This window comes from Anastrepha ludens, chromosome 2 (genome assembly GCF_028408465.1).
Source record: "Anastrepha ludens isolate Willacy chromosome 2, idAnaLude1.1, whole genome shotgun sequence".
Taxonomy (NCBI): domain Eukaryota; kingdom Metazoa; phylum Arthropoda; class Insecta; order Diptera; family Tephritidae; genus Anastrepha; species Anastrepha ludens.
In genome coordinates this window covers 33,883,515-33,909,931 of record NC_071498.1, presented here as the reverse complement: position 1 = coordinate 33,909,931, position 26,417 = coordinate 33,883,515, and the positions used below count along the sequence as shown (strand labels likewise).

The following is a 26,417-nucleotide window of genomic DNA, read 5'->3' as shown; positions in this document are numbered from 1 at the left end:
ACTAAGAAATGTTTTAAATTATTCGACTTACTACTTAAGAAATTATTAGACGCCACAAAATGGATTACATGCATACATATGCATATATCAGGCAAATATTATGCAAATACATATTAAGGAATCAAAATCATCAACAAAAACTTTTCATAAAATTCCAGCGCAGTAGCTCAAAAATCGTTTATAGGTATATGTATGTATAAAAACTTAAAAACAAACTTGATTAGACAAAGTGTTATTAAGATACAAAAAAACAGTAATTTGTCTGAAAACTTAGTCATTTGAAAACAACATTCTTGAAAACAAAAATTTGAGAAAAATCAAGTTATAAAACAAAATCATAATTTCTTAATGACCAGTAAACAAAAAACTTTCTTTTTTGATAAATGCAAGTAGTGAGCGGCTGCCATAGCCGAATGGATTGGTGCGTGACTACCATTCGGAAGTCCGTGGGTTCGCATGAAATACCAAAATTAAAGTTTTTTTTAACAGCAGTCGCTCCACGGCAGGCAAGAGCTAATCTCTGAGTGATTTTTGCCATGAAAAAGCTCTTCATGAAAAATATCTGGCGTTCGGGGTCGACTTGAAATTCCCTTCATTGGTGAAACACCATCAAAACACCCACCACAAATAGGAGAAAGAGCTCGGCCAAACTTCTAACAGAAGTATACGCACCACTTATTTTTTTATATATAAGCAGTGAGCAGTGGGCAAATGAGCAGCAAGTTTTTTAAAATAAATAATTTTATAAGGTAGCGCAAAGTTAATATCCCTTTCGGAAGATTTATAATTTTTGCAACTTGCGTCGTACGTCAATTATATTTGACATTTGTGAACTAGCCACCTGCAGTATTCAAACAGACAAGCAATGGAGAGCGCAAAGGTCTAAATAAAGACTTGCATAACCCAAAATGATTTTTGTTCTTTTATTTAGTAAAAAGAAATTATTAAAAAAAGAAAAAAAAAATTAGATGATTAATTTTGCGCCAAAATAATAATTTCCATCATCCAAAATAATTTTTGTATTTTTAGTTAGTGAGAAAATTAGACAAATTATTAAATAAAAAGGATGATTAATTTTGCACCACCTTAAACAACTCCGATTTTACTACACATATTTATGCACATCGAAAATAGCTATAAAGTAATATTTCCTTATCATAACTGCCTCAGCTCATAAATACGCCATCGCTAGAACTATAGAACAGTACACGCCTATTGCGCTGGGAGTGACACTGAGTCTCACTCTACTAATGACTAACTGCAATACATTGTATTAAATATCAATAAAAAATCACACACTGAACTTGCCTTATCTTAAACGGTTTCTCCACCCACACAACGCAAAGTAGTACTCACTATATGTGTGTTGTGTGCTCTTTTAGCAATGTGCGTCCCTAAGTAATTAATCATCATCAACGTCAAACTCCTGCTGCACAGCAGAAAATAGCAACAAAGTCACAGCGACAGCAACACGAGCAGCCATCGCTATCTTCATCACTAACAACACTCTCATAATTACGCAGAAAACGAGTCAACGAGCATAATTGTACTTACGAGTATTCGTCTCTTACTTATCTACTTAATAACTCGGGTCTAGCTTCTTCCCAATTGTGGTTGTCCTACGGTTCATTGTATTGGTGTATTTTTTGTTTTGGATTTCATATTGATTGTTTTTGCTCTTTCTTCGAACGTTGCGCTCGTGCTCTCGACGAATTGATTAATTGCATTTGCTACTAACAGCGCCGCCGCGTGAGTGAACTCTGACGGTTAGCCTATCGGAGTTTGGTGATAATCACCCATTCGTCTCGCGCGTGGTATAGCTGCATACTTACATATACTTCTACATTGTTGACTAACAATAAGTGCTTAAATAATATTAACGGGATTTGCTTGTATTTAAATACAATTCTTCATCTTTTCACTAGCAAATATACAGACATACAATTTGCTTAGTTATTCCCAGACAATGAAAATGAAAAATAGAAACTTAATTACTTCGTTTTCCGCCATTTAATATTTCCTTTATTTGGTCAATGTAGCAGTGTGTGGTGTCTTGCAGCGATCAATAAAAGTGATTTTTGAAATAATAGAGAACTTCGAAATAACAGTGATCATACAAAAACAATTATATACAACTTTGTGTTTGATTAAGGCTAAAAAAAAAGCAAAATTGTCTGCACATGTTTGGTGAAGACTTCGGCATAAATTAAGACTCCGCAAATATTAAATAAAATCATAAGTGAGTCATGTCAACGCAATAAAGTAACAAAGGAATTAATCATCGCGCACAATAAAAGGAAAGCAAACAACTTTAAGTAGTACAAGAATATTTATCAAAGCAATTTGATATCGACTGACTTTGTTTGTGGTAAGTTGCATAATCACTGAATTTAAACATTTATTTGCTAGATGCGTACAAACTAAATGTAGGGTGCGCGTCTCATGCTGGCTAATGGAATTATTGAGTAACTTTGACAATTATCAACCAAACGGAGTTATTAAATATTTATTTTATATATGAATTCAGAGGAATAGATTCAACGTACCGACAAATTGCATACGGAAAAAATGCGACCTGTTGCTTTTGGGTCTTGATAATCCTAAAATTATTTACAACTGCCATTCAAAAGCCATTATTGTGCCATTCCTTCTCAGAAGCATAGTCAATATTGGAGAAAACTAGAGCTCTTTTTGTTATCGTAAATGCGCGAAAAAGGTATGGACAATTTCATTTCCCAAAAGACGGTGCGAAATGGCAAAATGCGCGCGGAGTAATGTACTTAGATATATAAGGTGTTAGAGGTTCCCGGCACGTGTGGTTGTAATTTTGACTGATAACCACAATCTCTTCAATAACAGATTTGACTCAACCAGACCACTTTTTCTAAGGCCTTTATGAATAAAAAATATTACAAAAAAAGCGAGTGCCATTCAAAAGCAATCGAAGAGCTAAATCCCAATAAAGGTATCGATATTGTTTTTCGGAAATTGTTTAAGAAAAGTTATAAAAGGGCAAGCTTAGTTAAAGAACAAAGTTTCTAAATCGATTGTCAAAGTTATTCGATAATTCCATGCAGCATAAAAAAATGGTGCACCCTGTACTTTGCCAAAATTTATTTTATTTTATTTCTTTGTTTGTATTACTTCATTTTTCTTTGCCTAAAACAATTTTTACTGATACTCTGAACTCGATGCCCTAATTTAAGTAAAATTGCTAATTTGTCTGTAAGAAGTTATTATAAATAAATGTATACTTTTAAATGACAATTTTAAGAAGAACTAGGTTAGGTTAGATTAGGTTGAAGCGGTTGTCCTGTGGGACACACTCATGCTCATAGCCCATTGTGATGCCGCGTGGGGAGCTTGCCCCTATCTCTCATTAAAAAATTGTCTACCCAGAATAGTAAACCTGCGTCGGTATCAGTGTAGCCGCTTTATTATTGCCATCAGTTCAGCCTGAACGACACTACAGTAGTCGGGGAGCCGAAAACTGAAGGAGATCCCCAGATGTTCGGAATATACACCTCCGCCCACTCTGTCCTCGAGCTTTGAGCCATCTGTGTATACATGGATGGACTTGCCCTGTCTCACATTGTCCCGATCCCACTCTTCACTTGAGGGTAGGAGGGTTGTAAACGCTGTAATGGCAAGTATAGGCGGGAGTGCATAGTCCACCAGTCCACCGGGAAGCCCCAAAGTGCCAGCCAGGATTTTACCCTGACCATAATCCGTGTTTGACCACTTGTTTAGAGTGTTCAGCCTTATTGCCGCACTGCGTGCATTATATTATATATTGCCTGCAGATCTACCGGAAGGAGGTTTAATGTCGCATATAATGATTTCGATGGTGTGGTTGACATGGCGCATCAGAACAGATGCTAGTCTTTGCACCTTGTCAAGTTTCTTGATGTTCACACCCTTCTGAAGGGCATCGCACCATATTACAATACCATAGTAGAGAATTGGCCTAACTACTGCTGTGTAGAGCCAATGTATTATTCTGGATTCCAATCCCCATTTCTTCCCAATAAGCCTTCCGCAGGAGTACATTGCGGTCATAGCTTTACATGCTCTGTCTGCAACTGTGAGCTCCCAATTTAGCTTCCTATCTAGTATAAGTCCTAGATATTTTGCCCTTTCTATTACTCTAACTGGTTTCCCTCTTAGGAATATTTGTTGAAGAGCAGGTGTTTTGTGTTTCCTACTAAAAAGTATCAGATCCGTTTTTTCCGGATTTACTTCTAGTCCTCGACTTTTACACCAAAGTAATAATCTGTTGAGAGATCTTTTTTGGAGGTCACATAATGTTGGAAGGTGTTTCCCCGAGATTGCTATTACAATATCATCGGCATATGATATTATTTTACCTCCAATTTTTTCAAGTTCTTGTAGAAGATTATTGACAGTTAGGTTCCACAGAAGTGGAGATATTACCCCACCTTGGGGTGTACCCCTGATCGGAAACTTTTTAATAAATGTGTCACCCAAATTTGCGCTTATCGTTCGCCCAGTTAGCATTCGTTCTATAAACGAGACTATTGCATTGCTTAGTCCCATTTCCGCTAGCGAAGAGGTAATTGCTTCCGGATATACATTATTGAAGGCACCCTCGATGTCTATAAAGGAAGCGAGGGTATATTCTTTGTAGTGAAGTGATTTCTCGACTGTGTGAATTAGCTCATGGAGCGCTGTTTCCACTGATTTGCCTTTGCAGTATGCATGTTGGGAAGGTGATAGTTCGTCGCTAGTCCTTCCTTTGATATGCACATCTAGCAACTGCTCTAAAGATTTTAACAAAAAGGATGATAGGCCAATTGGCCTGAAGTCCTTCGGTTTCGTATGTGTGGTTTTCCCTCCTTTGGGAATGAATACCACTTTTACTTCTGCCCATTTCTTGGGGATATAGTTAAGACGTATCGCTGCCTCAAAAATTAAGGCGAGTGTAGGTGCAATCATATCTTTTGTGTGTTGCAAATCAGCGGGAATGATTCCATCAGGTCCCGGTGATTTGTAAGGTTTGAAGCTTCCAATGGCAAATTTTACTAAATACGTAATACAAAAACATTTTTCTGCACATATTATCGCTTCTAGTCGGAGCATAGGCGAAAACAGCGCCTCTTCAAGGATTCCTGTCAGCCGCTATATGGCTAATTTCGTTCCCGATAGCTCTCAATTAGGATTGTGCGCTTCTAAGTTTGTCGTGAGCGTCCTCAGCGCTGACTTTCTTGGGCGTTCAGCCAGGTCTTCTCTACGGAGAGTATGTCCAATCCAGTTCAAATCGGCATATAATCCTAACATCCTGGCAAACGTTTCAAGGGATCTGCTTATGTGCTCAGAGGTGAGCCAGGTCTCAGATCCATCTGGTATTGAAAATTCTAAGTTTTGTTTTTAGTGGCAGGATACGAGAGCGCCACAGTCGGTTTAGCTTATGGAACGCAGTAAGTGCTACCACATCAGACACTACGCCACCATATTTTATTATTTAGCTACCGAGGTAACAGAACTCATCCGCATCTCCAATAATGATGGCATTTTCGCTTGAAATAAGTTCAAGAAGGAATGTGGTTGTTGTTTGTATTCTCAAGAGCTTTGTTTTGAGAAGTCTATTTTAAGGCCGACTGCACGTAAATTTTCTCGAGTTGCCAAAGTTCTTATAAGTTCTTTCAATTGTGTGCAGAAACTCACAATTTACAGACTACAAAGGTGGCGCCCAGCTCGTACTGCTATTCCGCTTTCAGTGAACTTGAAAGAACCCGTGTTTGTGTGACGTCACATTGGGGGAATCGGTGATTTTAAATAATGCAATTCACTCTATAATTTGTGGCATTTCTTTTTCTTCCTACATTCCTGGTCGCATTTTAATATTTCTGCATTTTCATTTTCTGAAAAGATGAAGTCAGTCATCAAATAAGTTGGTACGCACTTTAATGTGTAGTTTGACCAACATAACCGAATAAAAATTCCAACTTGTTGGAAGCTGTTATCAAACTGCCAAGAGTCCGTTAAGTTATTATGCTTTTATCAATTTTCAGGGAGTGAATATTGTGATTTTCTGGGGAAACTTTAGTGCGGAATGAAATGCTTCGAAAATACTTAATAAAAATTTAACCAGTTTGTTTAGGACCAAGATGATTTTTTTTCTCGGTACATAAATAAATAATTGGCGTACACACTTCTGTTAGGTATCTGGCTGAGCTCCTGGTGTGCGTCTTGATGTTGTTCCACAAATGGAGGGACCTACAGTTTTAAGCCGACTCCGAACGGCAAATGGTTTTTATGAGAAACTTTTTCAGGGCAGAAATACATTCGGAGGTTTGCCATTGCCTGCCCAGGGACGCCCGCTATTAAAATACACTTTTTCTTGATTTTGGTTTTTTCATGCACGGAATCTCGCACCTACGTACTCCGAATGGTAGTTACACACCAACCCATTCGGCTACGGCAGCCGCTCAATTAGAGCTTCAAATATTGAAACCACGAGAATAGTAGAGGCCGCCCACTCGGATAATCCGAAAAGTTTTTTGTCTTTGCACTTTTTTGTTCATCAAATGCAGTACTAGTAAAAATTTGCTTTGGCCGAAGAATCGTAGAAATTATTAATGGATTCATCACTTATGGTAACAATATTTTAAGACTAGAATTCTTCGCTATTCGTATATATGCAAAATGAGGCATCTAATTTATAATAAATAAATTTTATTCGAAATAAAAAAGATATCTAAATTGTTTACTAAATACGGAAATATTAATTTTTACTAAATAAAAAATATATTTTAAGTGAGGAAAATCTTTATCCTGACCTTTACGCAAAGTCATGATAATTATAAAAATAAAGTGGACTTTATGTTTTTGGTCTTTCGCTTTTTAAAACTGATTTTCTGTGTTCGACCATGATTTCCGCATAATAGGGTTTTCCAATAGGAGGTCTTATTTTGATATTCAAAGAAAAATGCTATTTTTTAATATAAATGATCGGATGTTTATTTCTTTATAAAGAGGAAGGTATGCCGTTAATAGTGGAAAATAACATCAGGCAAATGACCACCGCGACCACGTTTACAGGACAATATCCCTTTCATGAAATTTCCATAACCGAATTGCAAAGGGGCTGCCCTATGTCCACGATAGCCTCACGAATTTCATCTTTGAGGTCTTGAATCGACCCTGTGCTGTTGGCGTAGACCTTCTCTTTCACGTGACCTCAAAGAAAAAAGTCACAAGGTGTTAAATCACAAGATCTCGGTGGCCAATTGTGATCACCTCTTCGAGAGATAACATAGTCAGGAAATTTTTCCCGTAAAAGATCAATGGTTTCTTTGCTTGTGTGGCACGATGCCATCCGATTCCGCTCATAAAAAATCGTGAATCATCTCTCGATAGCGCAATACATTCATCTGTAACACCTGTTATTGGAAAACCCTTTATATTGTATGTATGTATATATATTAGCAACAACTCTTTGGATGATGCTGAGTGTAAACAAAGTATCTCTGCGAATTGCTATCTGAGATCAATATCAATTGCGCCTACCTAAATCCCATCAATCTTCTCCATTACATCAACAGGTCTAGTTGACTGTAGATATCTGCCTGTTGAAGGTCTCAAATCGGGGCTTTAGTGCAACTTAAGGAGTGTCAGAGTGGCACTCCAACCATTTCACCTTCTTATTCTTCTTCTTAATTGGCGCGATAACCGCTTACGCGATTTTGGCCGAGCTTAACAAAGCGCGCCAGTCGTTTCTTTCTCGTGCTAACCGGCGCCAGTTGGACACACCAAGTGAAGCCAAGTCCTTCTCCACCTGATCTTTCCAACGCAGAGGAGGCCTTCCTCTTCCTCTGCTACCACCAGCTGGTACCACATCGAATACTTTCAAAGCCGGAGCGTTTGTATCCATTCGGACGACATGACCCAGCCAACGAAGCCGCTGGATCTTTATTCGCTGCGCTATGTCTGTGTCGTCGTAAAGCTCATACAGCTCATCGTTCCATCGCCTGCGATATTCGCCGTTGCCAACGTGCAAAGGTCCAAAAATCTTACGCAGAATCTTTCTCTCGAACACTCCAAGCGTCGCTTCATCGGATGTTGTCATCGTCCACGCTTCTGCGCCATACGTTAGGACGGGCATGATGAGAGTCTTGTAGAGTGTTAGTTTTGTTCGTCGAGAGAGGACTTTACTGCTCAGTTGCCTACTTAGTCCAAAGTAGCACTTGTTGGCAAGAGAGATTCTACGTTGGATTTCAAGGCTGACATTGTTATCGGTGTTAATGCTGGTTCCTAAATAAACGAAGTCTTTTACAACCTCGAAATTATAACTGTCTACAGTGACGTGAGTGCCGATACGCGAGTGCGCCGACTGTTTGTTTGAAGACAGGAGGTACTTCGTTTTGTCCTCGTTCACCACCAAACCCATTCGCTTTGCCTCTTTATCCAGTTTGGAGAAGGCAGAACTAACAGCGCGGTTGTTAAGGCCGATGATATCAATATCATCGGCATACGCCAACAATTGTACGCTCTTATAAAAAATTGTGCCTGAGCGATTAAGTTCTGCGGCACGTACGATGCTCTCCACCATTTCACCTACCTAACTATTATAGAACATCCATCCAAATTAAGCCTGCAGAAAAATTAACTAAAATTGCATTATTTTGCAGTTTTTCCTTTATTGATATTAAGCATCATATTGCAGGTCGTCTGTAAAACTAATGTATCATAAAACAAGAATCTGAAATTTTCTGTTAATAAAGGTAAAGCGTTTTTCTTCTTAAAAAAATATAGTATTGTTTGCTTTTATCGATTGCTCTCAATTTTTAGAGCTGTAACAACTCTTCTCTTTGCTAACACATAAGTCTAAGTTGTCATTGGCAAAGTCTATGCACCTTATAAAGGAATGAGCAAGATGAGAGTATTATAAAAAGGTTGTTTTTGTTTTTTCTCAGAGCGTATTAGAGTAACGGTGATTAAGCAAATATAGCTCTTGCTCTTCTAATGCTTCCTTGTTCTTTTCCTCCAACTTACACTTTTTACAGCCTACTATTTCCCTTTGTCAAATCATTTTCCCTAAACACCTCCATTTTTAATGTTATTTTTAATCTTTTAGAATTAAGCACAAACATTGTAAAATAACTTAAATAATCAAACACACAAGATTAATAAATAAATAAAATAATTTGAAAATCATTTTCTTTTACGGCCTTCTATTTTACTTCGCATCTTTCAGACTCATGCACCGTTTTTGTCAATTTTCACGAGAGTGAGATGCTCTTCTCTAACTCGGGACACAGTGCGATGAACAAGGAATGTATATACTTCTCACACTAAGCTACATTTTGTGTATTATTTCCATTAACATACATATTTAAGTATGTGTGTAATCTTGGAAGCAAGGATTGGAAGCCTTATATATGTATATATATATATATATATATATATAATTGGCGCGTACACCTTTTTGGATGTTTGCCCGAGCTCCTCCTCCTATTTGTGGCCACTCTAGCAGTGGAAATATTAGCACTTTGTAATATTTTTTAAGGAATATCAAATAATCATTATGCTCCAGCGAAAAAATAAGAATAAGAATCATAATCATTACCCCTGATCAGAAACACTAAAATCAACAAGAAATCATGAGCGGAAATGCAAAACTCAATTTTAATATTAATATTTAATTTTGAGTTAAAAAAAAAATCAAATTTTAAAAATAATTTACAAATTTTAATAGAAAAACTCGAAAAATGAAATTCATTGTAGAAATCAGAATAGCGTACGAAAACAAATATGCGATTATAGTTAAAATTATTTGACGGCTTTTAAGTTAAAAAAATAATTTTATTTTTCATCCCTGGTTAGAGAAAAGATGCGGAAGTTTTGAAAAAATTATATGTACAATGCACCTGGGGATTGTGGTATTACAGGGAACGAGTTGGCTGATGAACTGGCTAATTAAGGATCTGTAAGCACAGGCCCCGAAACCTTTTTAGGTGTCGTTTCTGCATCGATTCAACTATGGATTGACGAGTTCATGAGGTCTACCCATAAAAGAAGTTGGTTTGAGTTGGACTTCTGCAGAGTAGCCAACTGTTTTATGATAGAACCAAATTGGAAATTATCGACCTTCCCCCTAAAATTTAGTAGAAAAGACCTGAGTGTACTGGGGGGTGTCATCGCAGGGCACAACACCTGTGGTCAGCATATGGCTACCATGTGGACAGCTGGAACGCGGTAATGAAATACATCGAGAACGCATTACAAAAACAAAAAGATTGACCTCGACACAGTGCAACAAAGTGAAGCCGCACAGATGGAGACACAAGAAGACGAGCTTATAGCATGAAAGCTATGTACAATTATGGTGGACCCAGACGTGGGTGTATAGAATTGGTCCTTTATGGATGCTATTCTGGGCCCTCCCGAAGTAGTATAAAAAACAGTTCCGGGAAGGGTATCTCCCTAGAAGGAGAGGAGGGATCGTTTTAGCGGTCACACCACACGACGCAGAGGACGACGGTCGCTGTAAGTGCGAAGCCATTTTGAACCCTTCCTCACCCATCAACAAGAAACAAAAAAAAGGGAATCATTGGCGGCCAAATATGCCTATCCTGTCTTGGAAATGAGGAGCAATGAGCAGCATTTTCTCCGTAGATGTCCGCCTTTTTCTAGAATCAGACTTAGACTATTGGGTTGTGATGTACAGAGTAAGGATTAAGTTCATAATTTTGCTCTTCCGGATCTATTAAGATGCATCAATGAATACACAAGACTTGCGGAAGAGTGACCTCAAAGCAATTTTTTTGTCCATATTTTCCATCCATATTAGATCTCTCGTGTCTCTCTATTCTTGCATTGTAATCTATCCGGGTGTAGGGCAATGTTCTTCTTCACTGTTTGCTTGGACTTGTCCAACCCCCCCCCACAAATCTAATTTAATCTAATCTAACACGGCGGCCGCCGTAGCCGAATGGGTTGGTGCGTGATTACCATTCGGAATTCACAGAGAGAACGTTGGTTCGAATCTCGGTGAAACACCAAAATTAAGAAAAACATTTTTCTAATAGCGGTCGCCCCTCGGCAGGCAATGACAAACCTCCGAGTGTATTTCTGCCATGAAAAAGCTCCTCATAAAAATATCTGCCGTTCTGTGTCTGCTTGAAACTGTAGGTCGCTCCATTTGTCTAACAACATCAAGACGCACCCCACAAATAGGAGGAGGAGCTCGGCCAAATACCCAAAAAGGGTGTACGTGCCAATTATATACCTATATGTATATAGTACCAGTACACTGAAGACTTAAAACGCATGAGTCTCTGGCAAAGAATTCAATTTGACTCAGCGACAAAAAATCAAAAAGCAATAAAAAGCGGAAAAATAAGAGTAATCTGTATTAAATAAAAAAATTATATATGTATTATAAAAAAATAAAATTTATTTAAAACTAAATTCAATATAAAAAACATTCATTGTAATTCACATTTTTCACAAAAAATTCCAGTAAAAATATTGTTTTGCTGATTGCTGGATCCGGTCAAACTGACACAAGGGATTAATGCTTGTTAAAACACACTGGCGAAATTTCACTTGCCCTTTACCCAAACAAAAAATCAATAAATCTGGCTTTTATTATTACAAACCGATTCTTGTGCTCTCCGGTTTAAAACTCAGTTCCTCATTTAGAAACACATTTATTATGAACAATAAATTCAAATAAATTAACTTGCGATGTCTGGCCAATAAATACAAAATTTGATTATACTTTTGCTTTCTGCCAATAAATGGTAACCACAATAAAGTAATATAGTTTTCGGAAACTTCACGCCATTTGAAGCGCTTTTATGCATCTAATCGGTGGAGATAATAAAATACGCATAAACACGACAAATCATTGAGTAATCTGATTTATTAGCGCAATATAATTAAAATTGCACATTGAAAAAAAAATCTCAAAAAAACAAAGAAGTATGAAAAAACAAAGCAAATAAAACATCACACTAATTTGCATATTCGTATGTATGTATGTATGCATGTATTTCGCATTGGCAAGCGGTCCCCCACTCTGCTGCGGTCAGAAAAAATAGCATAAGCCAGAATAACGGCGGCCAGCTGTGGTTGAATGCAAATTATTGTTGTTGTATTGTTATTGTATTATTGTTACTTATTTGTTATTGTTATTACTTATTTTACTTCTTCACACATCTTTGTTATTGCATCATCGTTTTAAAAGCAATGAAAATACCTCGCAAAACTCATGAATTTTTAATAATTCTTGTTTGTTTTCATTCGTTTCGCAATCTAATCGACGTCATTACATCTAAAACAAAAGAACTTAACACCCAGCGACCTGCGTGTGTGATGATGTGAGCGAGAGGGAAAGAGCAAAGTGAATGGCGGAGAAATGAGCAGGAGAATGGGGAGATGGGCTTTAATGATAATTTTCACTTTTCGCTCATAAATTTTGCGTTTTACAAGTACATATTTCATCTAATCATCATTCAAGCACACAAATGCACACACGCAAACATGCACACATAGATACGAATAACAAGCAAACAATTCCATTGTCTCACGCACGCTTTGTTTGCTTTGAGCATCCAGCTTACTGTGAGGCTATTGCTAAGTTTTTCGGCTTTTCTCTAAGAGGGTAAGCCAAACACATAAAAAAAAAAGAAGAGGAATAGGAAAAAGAAAAAAAAAAGAACGAAAGACTTAGGCGGAAAACTTCTTTGCGCGCTTAAAACGTAAAAAGATATGCAAAATAAGGAGTGAAAATCGAAAAAATAAACCAACTGCAAAGCAAAAATTCGAGTTTTGAACCGGCACAAAGTATGACAGGCGCTGCAATGCGAACGCATGCATTTCGAAAATTTATGATTGCTGCGCTAGCGCCAAGTCGTCATAATTTAATAAATTCACCGCGTAATCCGGTAAAAGCAATTTACAATTCAAACATGCACACATACACAGGCATACAGAATGACTAAGCTACATACAGATGTGTGTGTATACATGCAATGTACCAAACGCATACCAATGCGTTAATTTCCATGTGCACCAGTACCGCTTGGTCTCGCTCCCCTTCTACCCCTACTTCGCGCTCTGTGTATGGTAGTTGCGCTCAATTGCTGGGGGAAATTGATAATTTGCATTAATATTTGCGTGCTTCCAAAGGCTCACATAGGTGTGTATGTATGTGTGTATGTATGCACATTAGCATGCGCGCCACACCTACTCTCAAACTACAAACCAAGTTTCGAGCTATTTTCTTTCTTATTGTTTGTAAGTATGCATGCATGTGCGTGTATGTGTGTGTTTGTATGTATTACTACTGCAAAACAGTCTATCATCGTTGAGTAATTGAAGTGTTAATGTATTTATGACAACCGCTGTATTCACAGTTGCACGAGCATGCGAGGTTGGTGGCAAATAGCAAGTGGCAAGTGGCAGCGGGTTGCATGTGGCATGTAGCATAAGTCGCATGTCTTTCATTGGCATTTACAGTAGCCATTAGCGTTATGAAATATGGAAATTTATGGTCACAAATTCTGGTTAAGGAAAGGAGGTTATCCATTAGCTGTGGATATTCTGCAAATAGATGCAAAAATAGGAAGCATTTTTAGTTGCAATGTTAATCTATATTACGCGAATATTACAATAACAAAAACTCCAAAAAAAACTCTAAAAAAATATAAGTGATTAATAAAGCATATGCAACCATATTCCCGTGTAATGGTGTAAATGTGTAATGGGCATTTCAAAAAGAAAGTGGACAAATAAAATAAGTGCGCTATGATTTCAAAAGAAAGGATTTTGAAGTGCTTATAACACCATGCAGCAGTAAAATAAAAAGGTTTTAAAAGGCTTTAAGGGGTTAGGGGTAGTCAGAGGCCCGAAAAAATGATGATTTTCACGAATTTTTTTTTGCTACTTAATTAATTTATTTAACAAAAATAAAAACATAGCATAAAAACATCATATTTTAACTTGACTTCACCAAAATTTCAAAAAAAAAAATTAATAATTGCAAAAGTTATCGCTGTTTGTGTGAAGCCCGTTTCTCCAGAAGTCCCTTGCGGTGAACATCACAAGTCCTTGCAGATTCATCTAAAACCAATCGGATGAGAAAAATTATTTTATTGATAGATAATCTCGAGCCGGATCGAAGCTTTTTTTTTTTTTTTTAAATGAACAAAATGGCGGCCTCAGGAAATATTGTTAAAAAAAAATCGAAATTTTTGAAAAAAAAAAATCCTTCGATCAGGCACAAGTTTTTTATGTTTTTCAAAAGCTGTATAAATTTTATTGAAATCTACGTAGCGGTTTTTAAGTTACAGTGTTCACCAGTTTGAAAAACATAGTTTTGAGAAAAACGCATTTAAAGTTTTGCTATCGGCTCCGGAGCAGCCGAGCGCCCTTTGTTAATTGTTGAATAACTTGAAAAGTATTTGTCGGATTCACTTCAAATTTTTACACAATATTTTTAAAACATTATACTTTAAGAAAATGCAAAAAAAAAAACTCGATTTTTTGAAAATTCTGACTACCCCTAACCCCTTAAAGCTTCAACGGAGTAAATTAAAAAAAAATGATTTTAATCACTAATACTCGCTCAATGTTATTAGTATTAATAAAGCCAGCTATTAAAAAAAGATTTGCTCTTTACTTTTCGCTAATGCAAATATAGACTTTTGATGGTATGCCTTAGGTTAGGTTAGGTTTTTGCCGCAGTCGGTTTTAAAATTGCCAACTCACTTAGACCAGGTAAGTCCGTTGTGGTACCACTCTGTAACACCGGAGCCTCAGCGCTTCTTCAACATAGAACCATTTAGATGCTCTTATGAAGCGAAGGATAGGATCTATCCCAACAAAGAATAGCTTTATAAGAGAATCAAAGCAGTATTTGCCAGGTTGCTAGGCCCTACTCCTAGCTAAGGCTGGACAATAACAGAGGATGTGTTCTTATATTTATCCCTCTTCCTCGTCTCTACTGCTGCTGCAGTATTCATGAGAAACTGCTCCTAGCCTAGAAGAATGCGCTTACCTAACAGCCAATGACCGGTGACACAAGCCACGACCTTCGAGATGTTCTCTCTAGAGAGGTTGAGCAATCCTCTTGACTTTTTCTTATCGATTTGCCGATAAATTAGCCTGGTTGCCTTGGAGTTTTTTTCAATATCTCTATATCCCAGAGCGCATATAAGACTGATCTTGAATATGCTGCTGATTTAAAATTGCCAGGTATTCCTGAGCAACCTTTGATATTAGTATAACTTCCTCCATTGATTTGATGGCTGCCTGGCTGTCTGAGAAGATACTTATCGTAGTTTTGTTACGGCGCACACTGGGGATTTTTGTACAGAGATGCGGAAAAAAGTATACATCCCAAAAAATATTTACATTTTTACTACTAACGAAGTTGTATATATTTGTGTATGAAAAGAACATGTTTAAAAACTATTTTTTAAAAAAATGTTTTTTAAAATTCATAAATTTTATTTTTAAAAATATATGGAAAGAACATGATTTAAAACAATATTTAAAAACTGTTTTGAAAAAAAAAGTTGAAAATCAATGTTTTTTCCATATAGAAATATATACTACTGCGTTATTTGTAAAAATTTGAAAATTTTTATATGGACTGCCGATAAGTGAATAAATAATGAACAAATATTTATTTTTAATGATGTCATACATACACAAATTATACACATTACATATTCATATAAAACATATTTTTTTGCAAATTTTATTCTTGTAAAAGCGCAATTACTTCCTTGCTTAAATCATTGTGCTTTTTCTTATTGAAAGAAGGTGTCAAATGTGATATCAACGGGTCTGATGTCACCATCATTCGGTGCATGATGTCTTGATTCGTGGCAATTCTGCTGCATTTTCTGGAGTGTCTGAGTCTATACTTTTTGTAGTCTTTGTTTCGACATTCCTGAGCCTCTTCAGACAATATACCCACAGGGAAAATACACTTTTCCATTATATCCTTACTGTGTATGAGAATTTTATGGAGAGTAGTTGGCATATTGACCACTCATACAAAGTAACAAACTATTTTGCTGTCTCCATACAAAAATCTCCAAATTTTGTTGGGCTCACTGGCTCACGTATGGTTATGGCTTCAAGAATAACAGCAAATCTTTTAATTAAATCTTCGTCCAAACCTGTTATTTCAGAAACTAAGGTTGGATTGGCAAAGAATCTTCGTGACGTGTTTCCGGAATTTGTTGTGCCGGATCCTTGCTTGACAGTATCAACCTGTATCCCAATTTTATCTTTTAGCTCTCGTTTTATCAATTGTTTTTTGGCTTCTTTAATTGAGCGAGTATGTGAGTCGACTCGTCCTCGTTTAAATTCCATATTATATTCTACATGCAGAAGACACTCCATCAGCTTGATACGAGCATGGAGAGGTGACATTCCGAATTTCAGTGCTTCTTCATTTACGGGCCTGGATTGAACTTCTTCAATTTTATTCATTTTTGAGGTTGTTGCTCCACAAATAAAACAAGAAGATGCTGCTAATGTTTCTGTCACAAACTGCGCTGTTTTACCGTCGATCATCGAAAAATATAATTCATGTTTTACTTTAAATTCACGATTATTTACTGTAACTTCGGTTTCTCTGAGCTTCGATATTTCCTAATCTACTTTTCTCTTTCCGTTTCGTATAACTTCAGAAGTCTCTTTAACATATGAAAACTATAATGTTCTACAATACTGTATGGAGGAAGCTTTATCATTAATCCACACTGATTGATTTAACTTGTCACTTCGTGATAATTTTAGTGGTACTACAGATGTCATATATAAATGAGAGTCAGACACTTCTTCCGTTGGAAAACTTTGGAGATACTCACTTTGCCCCGAGGCTCCATCAGAACCCCATTTAGAGTATAACGTGAGATTTTCGCTTGTAATTTGGCTTATCTCGTTTATTGATTTAGTCTCTAAAATTCCTTTAGTAGTGTGATCCAAAAGCTTTTGTAAGGGTACACTTGCTGAACTTTCAGTAATAAATATGCCTTCTGGATAACTTTTAGTCTTTTCTTCCGAGAGTGTTTTGTAAGATACAAGTATGTTATATCCTTCACGTTGTAACCAGTGCATAAGATACTCATATTTTTCTTTTGTGAGTTCTAGCTTTGTAAACAAACCAACTGTTTTTTTGGGGCAAAGTTTCTGATCAGCTTTCGAAATATTAAATGTAGAAGCAAAATCAATCACTTTTTGGGAAAACATAGCACGTACTTCATCCCTTTTATATCGCTTAGCACGATCACAACACTCGTCAAAGGATTTTCGTGGACGACCAGTTTTAGAGCTGGTAGAAGGTTCACACTCATTATTACTTAAGTCAATTTCAAAAGTTCCTTCAAGCCAACTTGCGTTCTCACTTTCAAATCGCAATTTTGTGCGCTTAGAATCCAACCACCTTCGTTTGAATTGAGAGTAAAAACGTTTGTATACTGCATCCACAATACGGTCAATTTTATGTTCACTTATGACAATGTATGATTGTTCCAAAAATAATTTTAATTTTCTCCTATCGTTGTCATATTCCAGAAGCTTCGTGCATAAATCCGAGTATGAAATGGTGAAAATTTCCATTATATATTTGTTTACATTGACAAACTCAGTAAACAGTATAATTATTACGATTCACAGATTATTATTAATATAAGCCAGCAAATATTTACGCACAGGATGCATGTAAGTTCATAATTCTGAATTACCCTCAAATGTCAAAACAAAATTAAAAGTGTATCGTTATCATTATGCACACACTAGAAAGCGTTTAGTTATTATTATTGCCAAAAAATAATCAGTGGCGCCTGGTGGCACCTGCAATTGATTAAGGGGGTAGTATGGTTAATTCGGTGTAAAACAAGCATATTTTTCGAAATGTTTTTTGTCGACACAGTTGATTTATTCAAAATTTTAAAATTACTTCATTATAAAGTCATATTTAAAGAATATTGTGTGAAATTTTCATTGATTTTTATGAAGAAATGAGTTGGTGGCAGCGAATCTTCGCGGACGTCTCATAAAAAAGTTTTATTGCGGTGTCCCTCAGAACTCATTACTGGATCAACTAAAATCAAAAAACCAAATTGATTTCATCAGCTAATAAAGTTTCGCAGGTAACAACGTCGAATTTTTATTTTTTTTTTTTAATTTTTTAAAGCGCTTTGAAGTCAAAACACCGATTTATTGTTTTAAAATATGACAAAATTTAAAAAAAAAAAAACTCGACGTCATTACCTCGTGAATAAAGTAAAGAAACAAAAAAATCAAATTTGAAAAGAATCGGTGCAGTAGATATGAATCTACAGTGGACACCGACCGTAAAAAAGGCAAGTGTGAGAAAAACGCGTTTAAAGATTTTCGGCAGCGTGAAATCCGGTTGGAGAGGTAGATACTTAATCCTTTGTGTCTTTGTCAATTTTACTCTAATGCACTTCAAACTTTCACACAATAATCTTAAGATGTTATAGAATAATTTAAAAAAAAAAAAAAAAAAAGTGAAAAAAAAAAAAAATACCATACTACCCCCTTAAAACTGAAAGAGACGCTATTAAGCAACACGTTGATACTAGTTTCTGACCGTAGGTAAATGTAGCTCAACTTGCAGATCCAAGAATATGAAGGAATAAGATTTTTTTTTTTTCGTAAAATTAATTATAAATAGATAATCAAATGCTTCACGGCCTTTGTTCTTCCGGCTAAAATATATAAAAATATCGTACCCTAAATGAAAAATAAAAAATTGGAAGTCGGCTCAAGCAAAAAGAAAAAAACCACCTCGGGTTTTGAAGTTTTTCTTAGTCAGTTCAATACTATAAAAAAATTATACTTTTGACATATCTATAAAAAAAAAACTGTAAGTCGGAGTTTAGTAATTCTTTTTTGATTTTATTGTTGGTTCTATTCTGGAATTTAGAAATACCATTAAACATTGCGTAGGTGGTATGTTGCAAATTTGACTTTCTTCCGCTAAATCCCCAGTGTGCGGCGTGTGTGTTAAAGTACACAGTTACCCCCTTTATTGCCAAGACTTCTACCTGGTAGACGCTACAGTAGTCCGAAAGTCGGACAGATAATTCTTATCCTAATTCTTTTGAAAAACTCTATAGTCTACTTTGTTTTCTAGCTTGGACCCATTCGTATAGAAATTAATTTCTCCTCTTCTCCATGGCCTTTGAGTTTGCCACGCTCTTCTTGACGGGATGTTAGTCTTGAACAGCCTGTAGAAGGTAAGTTTAGGGAAATAGTGCGAGGTGCTAATCTTCATTTAATACCGACCGCTTTTTTCATGTATGCCCCTTAATGTTTGCCTCTTGAGCCTTAGTCCTAATATTAGGTTTTGCACATAAGTTTCCAGGTAAATATACACCTAATAAAACAAAACAATCAAAGCTTGATAACTACTGGCTAGCAACGCCATCTGCAAGCAACTCAAATCGATTCGCAGTACTCGACCAAGAGGAAATCAATCGTAGTACCCCGTCACCTCAAACGCGCAAGGAACCTAGGCCCCCACCGATATTTGTATCTGGAGTGAGCAACATCCAGCCATTTCAAGACCTACTCTTAAATGTTGCCGTAGATGGCTTCGTATTAAAAGTTACTGGAGGAAGTGAGGTTAATCTCCGGCAGTCAGCAAAACAATACACTGCAATAACTGCGGCCCTAGCGGAAAAGAAAACTGAGTTCCATACATATAAATTAAAACAAGAACGTAACTTTAATATAGTCCTTAAGGGGTTAGGGGTAGTCAGAATTTTCAAAAGATCGATTTTGTTTTTTTTTGCATTTTCTTATAGTATAATGTTTTAAAAATATTGTGTAAAAATTTGAAGTGAATCCGACAAATACTTTTCAAGTTATTCAACAATTAACAAAGGGCGCTCGGCCGCTCCGGAGCCGATAGCAAAACTTTAAATGCGTTTTTCTCAAAACTATGTTTTTCAAACTGGTGAACACTGTAACTTAAAAACCCCTCCGTAGATTTCAATAAAATTTATACAGCTTTTGAAAAGCATAAAAAACTTTTGCCTGATCGAAGGATTTGTTTTTTTTTTTCAAAAATTTCGATTTTTTTTTGACAATGAACTGTTGGTTTTTTCCCGAAAATCTGAAAAATATTTCCTGAGGCCGCCATTTTGTTCATTTTGAAAAAAAAAAAGCTTCGATCCGGCTCGAGATTATCTATCAATAAAAATAATTTTTCTCATCCGATTGGTTTTAGATGAATCTGCAAGGACTTGTGATGTTCACCGCAAGGGACTTCTGGAGAAACGGGCTTCACACAAACAGCGATAACTTTTGCAATTATTAATTTTTTTTTTTGAAATTTTGGTGAAGTCAAGTTAAAACATGATGTTTTTATGCTATGTTTTTATTTTTGTTAAATAAATTAATTAAGTAGCAAAAAAAAATTCGTGAAAATCATCATTTTTTCGGGCCTCTGACTACCCCTAACCCCTTAAAGGTATGCATTCATCGACGCCCACAGACGACATTCGTGAAGCAATAGAAAACCTCTGCCACCAAGTGGTAAATATTTGCAATATGCGTCAATGGAAAACAAAAAAAACCGCTTCCAATGTTCTACATTAGCTTCAAAGTAGGCAACAAAAATAAAGAGTTATATGCGATAATCTGCTTTATACAAAAATTAAATTTGAAGCACCAAGAAAACGCCGCGAAATTCCACAATGCACAACATGTCAACGCTACGGGCATACAATGCACTTTTGCAATCATAGTCCAAGATGCGTTAAATGCGTTGGTAATCACTTAACCATTGACTGTCCAAAAAGGGGTATTTCAAAGGAAGTTAAATGCGTGCTATGTGATGGTAACCATCCCGCTAATTACAAGGGTTGCACTATTTCCAAAGACCTGCAACGAAGAACGTACCCAACGCTGCGAAAAACAGAGCTGCCAAATGTTGTGCCTAACTCCGAAATCTCGCAACCCGCAATAACAAAAAACACGCTGTCCTACGCGGAAGCTCCGAAAATCAATAATCGAGCACAAGAAAAACCACAACCAACTACTGAAAAAGGTCCTGTTCAGAAAGAAACTAATAATGAAATAGAAGAACTGAAAAGAATGGTCAGAACTCTAGTCGAACAGATGGGTACTGTACTCAATCTGCTTACAGCCATGCTTCCGAATGTTCCAAAATGAATAGGCCGCTGCTGCTTGCAATTTGGAATGCCAATGGGCTCATCCAACATCGCTATGAAGTGGAAGTATTTCTAGCAGATAAAAATATTGACATAATGTTAATATCTGAAACACACTTGGCAGACAAATGTTACGTAAAAATTCCAAAATATGATTTATACCACACAAATCATCCTGCTGGTACAGCAAGAGGAGGCACAGCCATCTTAATCAAAAATAATATTGCGCATATGGTTCATGGAAACACTAAAAATTACAATCTACAGTCGACTGCTATAACAGTCACAGATGGAAAGAGCTCTCTTGTGATTGCTTCTGTGTTCTGCACTCCAAATCAATCAATAAAAAGCGTTGAATACCAAAGGTATTTCAAATCGTTGGGACCTAGATTTATAGCAGGTGGCGACTAGAATGCGAAACATCCGCAATGGGGCTCACGCTTAATAACTCCAAGAGGGCGCGAACTCCTCAAAGCAATGCAGGTCAATAAATTATTCCACGTCTCAACAGGACAACCCACTTACTGGCCTAGTGACCCAAATAAAACACCAGATCTTATAGATTTTTGCTTATGCAAAGGTGTATCTAAAAATGAGGTCTCCATAGACACATGTCTAGATCTCTCATCAGACCACTCACCTTTGCTGTTAACAATAAACTCTTATTTTCAAAAAAAAGGAAATGACACCAAAGCTACACAATAAAATGACAAACTGGGAATACTTTAAAGAACTAGTCGAGGATACACTGTGCCTAAATATTCCACTAAAATCCAACTCTGATCTGGACACGGCCGTTGATATTTTCAACAACTGCATTCAAAGAGCTGCGTGGACCGCTACGCCGGAAATTAAGCACACTCAAGCTGAAGCGCACATTAACGATCACGTCAAAATTTTAATATCAGAAAAACGCAAGCTTCGGCGCATATGGCAAAGCACCAGAAACAGGAACGACAAAAAAAAACTAAATAAGCTGACAAAACAATTAAAAAACACTATAAGAGACGCAAAAAACTCAGAACTGCATGAATACTTATCCAACTTGTCACCTACGGAAGCTACTGACTACTCACTCTGGAAGGCAACGAAAAAGATCTCACAACCAACGCCTCACAACGCAGCGATAAAAACGTGTAATGGAGATTGGGCAAAAACTGATAAACAAAAAGCAATAGAGTTTGAGTCTATCAAATGTTTTCCAACCATTCCCGAGTCAAAGTGCGGAGGTAGACTCAGAAGTTAACGAATTTCTCTCAGCTCCGTTTCAAATGGATTTTCCGACTGTACGATTTACCTGGAAAGAAGTTAGATACGCAGCAACCAAAACTCTCAAAACCAAAAAGGCGCCAGGTTACGATCTAATAACTAGTAAGGTTTTAAAAGAACTGCCCAAATGTGGATACAAATTCCTCATCATTATATTTAGCGCGATGATAAAACAAGAGTATTTCCCAACTCAATGGAAAGTTGCTGAAATCATCCTTATACAAAAGCCAGGGAAGACCCCGAGCGTGGTATCCAATTACAGGCCAATAAGTATATTGCCTGTTGTCTCCAAGCTCTTCGAAAAGCTGCTTTTAAAAAGGATAAATCCAATAATTGCGCAAAGAAATCTCATTCCAGCCCACCAATTTGGTTTTCGTAAGTATCACTCCACCATAGAGCAAGTTAATTGTGTGTATGATTTCGCTAGACAAGCACTTGAGAGGCGGCAATTCTGTACAGCGGCATTTTTAGATATAACGCAAGCCTTCGATAAAGTCTGACATGAAGGCCTGCTATACAAGCTTAAGCAGGGCTTACCGCACAACTGTTATATGCTCATAAAATCATATTTGCAAAATAGACATTTTCTTGTTAAAGTAAACAACGAAACCACTAAACTTCACGCAATCAGAGCAGGTGTACCACAAGGAAGTGTTCTAGGCCCCGTCTTGTACACTTTGTTCACGGCAGATCTTCCACTATCAAAGAACACATATACAGCCACGTATGCAGATGATACTGTCGTCATGGCCAGGAGTACCCTTCCCTCAATTGCTTCTGATTACATACAAGAAAACCTTAACAGTGTTAGCGGCTGGATGAAAAAATGGCGCATAAAAGCTAACGAAAGCAAATCGACGCAGATAACATTCACTCTTCGAAATGGCTCATGTCCTGCCGTATCTCTTAACAGCGTTCCAATACCACAAACAGATAATGCCAAATATTTAGGTGTTCTATTAGACCGGCGTCTTACTTGGCGATCGCATATATTTTTAAAGCGAAAGCAACTTGGACTGAAATTGCGATCACTACACTGGTTAATCGGCTACAATTCAGCACTTACACTAGACAATATGGTGCTTATCTACAAAGCTATTCTGAAACCGATATGGACGTATGGAAATCTAGAAATCATGCAAAGATTTCAGTCAAAGGTGCTCCGCATGTGTGCCAATGCGCCATGGTTTGTACGAAACGAGATATTGCACCGTGACCTAAAAGTTACGACAGTTTTCGAAGAAATAAACAACCTCAGCCAGAGATACAACAACCGACTTGCCACTCATCCGAATAATCGAGCAAATAACCTTTCCAAGATAAGCTACTCCTCAAGATTAAAAAAATGTCAGCCTAACGATTTAATGCAAAGATTTAAACCGTAATATACGTAAATGCAAAAGTTGTAAAATTGTATAATATATGTATATGTTATATGTTGTTCATTATTAAGTAACGAATTCCACTGGGAATTCTTACTCTAAGCTATTATTATTTAAATTGTAGGTAAAAATAGTACTTATTGTTATTGTTATGACAGATTGTATGGAATAAATGGAGTTTGAAAAAAAAAAAAAAAAGTTTCCTGTCTAATATCAGCTCCAAGTATTTAGCATACCCCTTCAAATGAAGCTCCACGCCCTTGAAAATTAGTGGGGAACATGTAGGCAGGCTATGTGTCCTTGTAAAGAGACTTGGTTCAGTTTCATCGGGGTTTATTCCGAGTCTCCTACTCCTTGTCCAGTTACTAAGCGTGGCCATGTTAGAGCGCAGAATATCCATTTATGCATTTGTTATGCGTTATTTGATAGCCGAAAAATTCCACAAATTATTTATGCATAAAATACAATTGATTCGACTGCAAAAACCACATATATACGAGGTGTGTTGAAAAAGTATCGCGAATTTTGTGTTTTTTCAAAAATTATTTATCTATTCATTAATATTTTTTTTCTCCCCTTCAAAGTAATCTCCATAAGATATTATGCACTTGTGCCAACGTTTTTTCCAATCCTCGAAGCACTTTAAAAAATAATTTTTTTTTATCTTGTTCAGCTCCTCCTTCGATGCCATTCTTATCTCGTCAATCGCCGAATTCATCGGCATCGGTTATCGCTGTCTGTGTGGAGCCCATATCTCACCAGAAGTTCCTTGCGGTGATCATCACAAGTCCTTGCAAATTCATCTAAAATCGTTTATTAATATATAATCTTGCGCCTGATCGAAGCTTTTTTTTTTAAATTAACAATATGGCGACCTCAGGAAATATTTTTTCGGATTTTCGGGAGAAATCGACAACTAATTATTTAAAAAACAAATTTTTGAAAAAAAATCTTGCGATCAGGCACGAGTTTTCTATGTTCTTCAAAAGCAGCATACATTTTATTGAAATCTATGAAGCGGTTTTCAAGTTACAGTGATCAGCAGTTCAAAAAACGTAGTTTTGAGAAAAACGCATTTAAAGTTTTGCTATCTGCTCTGGAACGCCCGAGCGCCCTTTATTAATTGTTGAATAATTCGAAAAGTATTTGTCGGATGCACTTCAAATTTTCACACAATATTTTAAAGATATTATGCTTTAAGAATATGCAAAAATATAAAATTTTTAGAGAATTCTGACTACCCCTAACCCCTTAACACAGCCGGAACACAGCCGTCTTCCTAATCCACATATACTGAAACCATCCTCCCACCGTAATCTAACTTAATCTAATCTTAATATTTGATACTCCTCCCAGTAGCTGGTGAAGAGTAGACAGAGCTGCTTGTCATGATAATTACTTAGTTAACCGAGAGCTCACCTATAAAAATATGATCCAATTTAAACTACTCGCCCCAAGCACTACACCACTCACATTCGCCTCTTCTACCCTATATCTCACATCAGGTTTTGATAAACCTGTAGGTATGTATGTATATACATAAAATTAATGATATGCCAGGTTTAGTCTCATAAACTACATATGTACGTCAGTAATGAAGACTGCAACCTGGCATTCGGTGGCTCATAACTGACGCATGTTCGGTGCGACATCTACTAATAATTTGAGCTTATCTCTACTAAAGTTAAAATTTTAATGCTTGCTCTTCATTATTACAGTTAGAAACTAAATTTGTTAGAAATGACTTGTGCACATATTTTGAAATTTTTACAAAAGCGATTGCGATTTAATACTTCCTTAACATTTTTCTGACAACTGATTAGTTAGACCTCCTTTTCACAACAAGAATGCGATAAAAGATTTACTTTGTATCAACACCACCGACATTCATTCTGATATTCGTACAAGTACACACATACATACACACATATATTTATTTATTTACAAAGCATTTGTGTCGTTTAAGAGATTTCGCTGTAAATAAGACTGCATTCACATCAGCAAAGGCTTCCGCTCCAAGCGATAAATAAATGAGTTATATTAAATAGCAGCGATAAAATGCTATAAATACCGAATATCTTTACAAAAAAATCGCTAACCGAGTAAAAATGTTTTAAAATCATTGATAAAATAATTCTCTAAACCTCCATTGCGAATATATGTAAATATTTTTTAACAAGGAAAAATTAATCAACATCCGCTTTAAGTTTTGGATACAAAAATTGTATATTTCTAAAACATTAAGAGAGAGTGCGAAAACAACGAAATGTCCATAGCCAAGGCGATTTTCAAGCCAAATTCATAGTCAGTTTTTAACATGAATAAAAAACAAAAAAAAATTCTTAAATAGCCAGAGAAAAATTACTTTTGCACCATCTCGTGAAAATGCGAAACGACCGCACGGGCTGTGTTGCAAGAACACAGCAAGTGACCGGAACAGTGTCGCCAAGTGCTCGTGCACAAGACGGGGATGAACGGCAAGAATTTTGCCTGATGCATTGCGGGCGATGCATTTCAGCCAGTTTTCCACCGTTATTTCTATGTGAGATCCAGCGAGGTGCACTCAAGTGAC

The 26,417-nt window shown here is 36.6% G+C and overlaps 1 protein-coding gene across 1 annotated transcript in view; it reads left to right on the top strand.

Moving 5' to 3' along the window:
- The first annotated feature begins 1,754 nt into the window (after positions 1-1,754).
- The window catches only part of LOC128868159 (GATA-binding factor A), a 79,953-nt gene continuing 55,290 nt past the window's right edge, over positions 1,755-26,417 (top strand). Inside the window, exon 1 of the mRNA XM_054109966.1 lies at positions 1,755-2,368. The gene's annotated coding sequence lies outside the window, so the exon portion shown is untranslated. The remainder of the gene's footprint in view (positions 2,369-26,417) is intronic.